Source organism: Staurois parvus, unplaced genomic scaffold, assembly GCF_062004578.1.
Source record: "Staurois parvus isolate SC_StPar_1 unplaced genomic scaffold, SC_StPar_1.0 ptg000884l, whole genome shotgun sequence".
NCBI lineage: Eukaryota > Metazoa > Chordata > Amphibia > Anura > Ranidae > Staurois > Staurois parvus.
This window is the reverse complement of record NW_028318680.1, coordinates 1740540-1746932: the sequence shown is the minus strand read 5'-3', so window position 1 is coordinate 1746932 and position 6393 is coordinate 1740540. Positions and strand designations below refer to the sequence as shown.

Here is a 6393-nt window from a genome sequence, read left to right as displayed (position 1 = left end):
TGATGTAAAAACTACTGTATAGTTTATGAGTTTGTATTTTCTATACAACAATAATAATGCACAGCAGCTGAGCAAGTAATGCATGATATACCAGAAGACAATCTATTATGGAAAATGACAATTTATTTCTTGGTTTATATTTTATATATTAATATTATTCAGCATGTATATAGCGTGAACAGTTTGCGCAGTGTTTTATAATATAAAGGGAGACAGTACAGTAACAACACAATTCAATACAAGAGGGTTAGGAGGGCATCCTGATGTGATGACTATTTATGTGATGTGATATGATGGGATGTGTTTTTGTGGATTTAGTTAATTTGGCTTATTATTTGTTTTTCGTTTTTTCTATAATAATACAAATCTCAACTTTTTATACAGCTGTGTAATGTACATTTATGGCCCCTTGCAAATCCCATTATCACAAAAAATATGATTTTGAATATATTATGAATGAATGAATGAATGAATATATTATAGTGATGTGATGTAATGATGTGTTTCAAAGTATGGCCACAATTCCATATCCTAAATGTCCCCCTTGGGTTCTATTTTTAAAAGTAATTACACAAAGGGGACTATTTTCATTGTTAAGTTACAAGCTAGTACACGGATGGATTAAAATTTAGTAATGCATTCTCAACCCAATATATTCTTAGCAAAGTAGACATGAATATAGTAAATAAAAAGTTTTTGGTACAATAGATAAAGGGTTCCTCTTAATATTGTAATCAGACCCTTGCTCGGGCATGCAGTCTGTGTAGTGAGAGAAGGGCAGCAAGCATATGAACCACCCCCTTTCTGTACCAGACCAGGCCAGGCCATACGCCTTCCAACATTGGGGGCTAACTTGCCAGGGGGGGGGGAAGCTAAGATTCCACCTTTTGCAAAGCACCTTGACCCTAAATATCCAGGCAGATAAAGACCTCATTTAAAAAAAACACGAAAGACATGAAAGTAGAAAATCTAGCTGATTGCTGTGTGTTGTTTAGAACAATGTAGTAATTGTCCCTACATAAACAACATGGTATAACCATCCAGTGCTTTTCTCGTCTGACTTCCTAGCTTGCATGAGGCTTTGTATACAATTAATAGGCACATAGGTTTGACTGCCATGCCAGCTGCTGAACTCTGAATACATTTTAATTTCTATAATCACAGTTTTCATGAGCTGCGTTAGAAAATCTACCAGTTTCTTCTTTCTTTCTTTCTCTTTCTTTCTTTCTCTTTCTTTCTTTCTTTCTTTCTTTCTTTCTTTCTTTCTTTCTTCTTTCTTCTAACTTTTCTATTTAAAACATCTATAGTGGGTCATGGCTCAAAAATAGAGCCAGTTGATTAACACAGAATTAGGATGTCCACATCCTATTCATGCATGCGAAAGTAGCACTCAGCCTTTTATAATGGACTTTAAATATGCCCAACTGGTGTTATGTGATTGTACCTCAAAAAGAGAGTTTATATACTAACAAAAATATATTTCATACAGAACATTAAATCATTCCTTCTCCATTGAAAAAAAAAACAGGTCACCTAGGTAAATCCATATACATAGATCATATTCTGAGCTATATATATATGGCCATAGTCAGATTGAGATATAATCAGAGCATGGATATCAGGACACTACGGAGAGATAATCAATTAAATTAATAAATAAACTTTTCCACTTTTGGTTCATCCCTAAATATGCAAGCACCAATATGGGATATCCCCTTCATCACCATAATCATATACATAAATGCTCAAGTGATCACAGGGTGAACATTAATGGGAAAAAATTCTTGCACATGTTGTCTGCTTCTAACTTCATTGTGTTTGGTTGGAACATGGTGAACAAAGTTAAAATAACTGAAATTTGAGTTAATGTGTTTAAATAACAGGTTTTATTTAGTTCAAACAATCAAGAAAGAGCACCAGAAAACTGTCAAATAAATGCCACTTTATATTATCTAGACTGACTAAAGTGCATCAGTATATCCTTAATTTGCTCTAAATATCCTTTCAAGTGGAACAATAGTATCTAATGTTAGAATGTTGGTTCCTAGAAGCATTAGTTAACTAGCCTACTTTACTGTATTCTTGATCTTTAAAAACAAAATAACTAATGAATTGTAAAGCAGGCACTGAAATGTTCAGAAAAGTGAGCATCATTATTTTTCCATCTCTTAAAGAAGGAATCTCTATTTTGTCTACCTAAAAAACTAAAGAAGAGCCAGTAATTAAAAACCCAGTTATCTGCAACTCGCATCATCTGACTATCTCAGGGTTTGAAGCTGTCAATACACATTTTATTCCTTTTTTATTTTTAAAGAAACCAACAAGGCTATTCCCATACCAAGATGACCATGATATAATCATTGAGCTGTGTTAAAGTAGAACTACAGGCAAAACTTGTTTTTTTCATTTTGTATGGAGTAAAGGAGGGTTAAAACCCCATATCAGTTTACAGTATTTTTTGCCATCTGTGTCCCATTAGGGAGATTTGCTTCCGCTTCCTCTTCCATAACCAAAACAGAATGTGAGATTAAGTATCTGCAAAGGGAATTCCTTGGGGACCCCTATGTCACTAGAACTAGTGTCCTCATTGGAAAATTTCTCCTCTATTACTTTTCTGGGACAACACAAATTGTTTTTTTTTTTTTTTTTTACTTTCAATAATAATAGTATACAGGACAAATAGAGAAGGTGAATCTCCCTAATGGGGGCACAAACCACAATAGAAACAGGTGTTCTAATCCCTCTCCACTCTATCCACAGCTTTACAAAAAAAGTTTTGCCTTTAGTTATACTTTAAGGCTACAAAAACAGTGGCACATTTAGGCTGGTTCTGATTCCTGCTGCTGTGAGTGGTTAGGTGTGGCCCCCAGCCCCGCTCACTATAATGACAGGTCTCTGGCGGCAGCAGTTATTCACCGCTCTCCGCACAGCCAGTGATTACCTGCAGCGATTGCTTTTGGATGTGCTTTGTGTGCATCCAGCAATGATCACTGCAGGTAATCATTGGCTGTGTGAACAGTAGCAAATGGCTGCAACCACTGGCAACTTGTTATTATAGTGAATAGGGGCAGAAGCCACAGCTAGCTTCCCACATCAGCAGTCCCTGCAACACCGGCAGTCACTGCAGAAGTGGGAGCAGGTACCTGTCAAAATTAGGTACCCACTGTCCCCAAAAAATAAATTCCAAGCATGATAGAGGAGGGACACAGAAGGAAGAAAAGCAGAACTTCCCCTTTTGGATGAAGTTCCACTTTAAATTGCAAATTCAATCCAGAACTGTATCCCAGAGTAACCTATTTTCACTACAGAGTGTCCTCAATTATGTCCAGAATCATCCAACATGAAAAGTGAGGACATACTGTGAGTGCAGAATATAATGGGCTTGCCCCTTAAGAGGGAAACACCAAGGCACCTTGTACTTACTATATAATGCTTTAGAGAGTGGCGCTGATATCATCTTGTCAGTGCCACTCTTTGCATCATTACACTCTTGGCATCATTAAGGAACACCAAGCCCAAATAAGAGGCAAAAATGAAGAGGATTCTGTGGTATCCCATGAGTTCTGGAAAAGATGGGGCTTCAAAGGGCATATGGGGTTAGCACTGGAATGGAAAGTCCTGAGCTTGGAGTTGGGCTATAACCACTTAAAATTTGTATTTAGTATCACATGTAATAATTACTGTACTATAGGCTTAATTTTTTAACAGTTATGATGATTGGAATAATTGTGGATATCTGTTTTTAATTCAGAAAACTGTTCAATTTACCTGTATATAACTGAAATTAACTTTTTTGAAACTTGGTAAATTTTATGAGATGTTGACTTTATTCCAGCTCTAATTCTCATTCATGTAATTGCATTCTCTTCTGTAATATAGAATTAGAACTTTAAAGCGTAAATCATGTAACTCTATTCCACGGGGAGCATTAGTAGGCTTCATGCTTTTTTGTGTAATGTTATAGGGATTTTAATCAAGTATGCAGGCAGTAATATAATTGTATAATAGCTCTATGAATTTCCTGCTGATGATCCTCTATTCTTTTGATACTGCTACAATTCATTAGCTAATCCCTTATCAGATTTAACATAACAATTCAAATATATTTATAATCACATTATTTTAAGAGACCATGTTTTATAAGATCTTTAATTTTTGATAGGTTATTAGCATTCTCTTTAAAGGAATTTAAAGAAGAGCACAGTATTGTTCTTTTGTATCTAAGTTTTGTTCTTTATTATACAGTGTATGCTTCCTGTATGTGCCACCTTCCTAGATAGGTGCTAGGTTAGGTAAACATAGTTTTGGGCTCACTGTTATCAGTGTAGCTGCATGTGATTATTTTGGTCTGTTTGGTTTTTCACTGGGTGCAGGGTTGACTGCTTCATCTATCTGTCTGGAAATGTTCTGGAAGGTAGAGAACAGGGAGAACCAAAACAGCAGTTGCACATTATTGCAGCAGTGGGGAGAGGTGTCCAAATTGTGGCTGGGAGTGTGTATAAATACTCTTAAACCTTCAACAGAGACATCTTGTCCTAGGAGAAGATTCTGGTCGGCGGGGGGGGCTGTTTGCCCCCTGGGCAAGCTTATCTTGTGTCTGCTGTTCAACAAGGTCCCAGCTACCTTAGCTGGGGAACCTATTCTGCTGAAAATTGCTGGAGATGACTGAGGAACTTTTTGGCTGTGGATCTAGTCTGGTATCACAGGAAAAGTGTATGAAAGATATTGCAATGAGGCAACCAGTTTCCAAGGACACTAGTGAATGCAGGCTTGTGTGAGAGATCCTTGATTTTTTTTTTTTTTTAGTCCGCAAACGTGCAACTATAAACGAAAAACCCGTAAGTGTATCACAAAAAAAGTGCAAGTGCAAAACACCACACGAAAAAGTGCACTTAGGGGTGTGCTGTGTCCTACCCCTAAAGGGGCTTGGACCACTTACCCTGATCCCCCGGGGCACGAAGCTCCTGACGGGGACAAGGTTCCCAATTGGTCCTCCTGGCCAAAAGGCCTGGTGGACCACCGTTCCTTGTGTCCAGCCGAAGCCAGACACTCAGTACTTGGTCAGGGGACTCCCCCGAAGAAGAGTCCCCTAGAGATCAGGGGAGGAAGGAACCAAAAGGCCACACATCCTCCCCCTAGACTTCAGGGTAGGCCCGAGGACCCACACCCTCCATCCGTGAAAACACACACATAAGCGAAAGAAAAAGTGACAAACGTGGGAGGTGTAAATAAATAAAATAAATAGAAAATAAAAAAGTGGTACCCTGCCAAATTGTGCACAGACCAGGCCCTGAGGCCCGTAGCAAAAATTGCCCTGGTCCTAGCCAAAAGGCCTGGTCCCTAGGGCGCTGTGCAAAAAGAGTGTAAAAACAGTGACCATGTGCCATCTTCACACAGTGGGGTCCCACACCCAGGTGTTACTAGTGGCACCCCTGAGAGCGTCTACTCAGGGGGCACTGAGTTTGCGGACTTTCTGCCTCCTCAGCCCCTAGCCAGACCAAGGTAGATCCGTCCAAATCAGGAGGTACTGGGTCTTTCCAGTCTTCTCAGAGGAATTACTCCCAGGGCCCCAGCATAACTCGTGGCGCTTCCCGGGTTTCTGTCCCTCCGGTACTAGCCTTCCGGACCCCCATCATACCAGTGAGGGTACTATACAACAGCCATCCCCGCAAAGCTAGAATGGCCGGGAGCACCCCCACTGGACACTGATAAGAACAGATACTACACTTGATCTTAGCCAAAAGGCCGAGAAGCGATGTGTGAGAGATCCTTGATACTGTATGTGATACCACCCTCTTGTACTAGAGTCAACCTTTTTTTAAAGGGGGCATTGTGTCTGGTGTCCTGAAAAGCTCAGTCCACTAATAGTGAGCGTTACATGTTTAAGAGTTATTATTTTAATGCTCGATGTATCTTTTATTAACTATGATGCTGTGTATTTATTTTCCAAACACTTAAATTAGTATTAACACCCCCCCCCCCAAAAAAAAAAATATTATATTACAACTTAGGAATTCCTAGTTGTAGTGGTTGCATTTGTTTTTTTTAGGCTTTTTTCCTTAATTTTTACTTGTTGATCCAGTCAGTCTGTTGTTTTTCAACTTTCTTTAACAGACTGAATTGCCCAGCAAACCATTTAATATTAACATGTTCAGGGTCATGTTTTATTCAATTATGTAAAATGTTTAGACAAAAAGGAAAAAACTGTTGCTGACACCGAATACAATGACACAGAGGGGAGGATTCCAGCATCCACACCAAAGGAGTAATTGGTTCAATTTATCATCTATGGGCTGCTATGTAGTGGCTGCATTATTTTTGTTTTTCAAGCTTTTCCTGTTTTTTATCTGAAGATCTGCCAGTAACAGACTTCCAATCCTAATGCTTACTCAC

At 38.8% G+C, this 6393-nt stretch overlaps 1 pseudogene; it reads right to left on the bottom strand.

Annotated features, from left to right (window-relative positions):
• Nucleotides 1-5641: 5641 nt before the first annotated feature.
• LOC149442499 (U2 spliceosomal RNA) lies at nt 5642-5757 on the bottom strand (annotated as a pseudogene).
• Nucleotides 5758-6393: the final 636 nt, after the last annotated feature.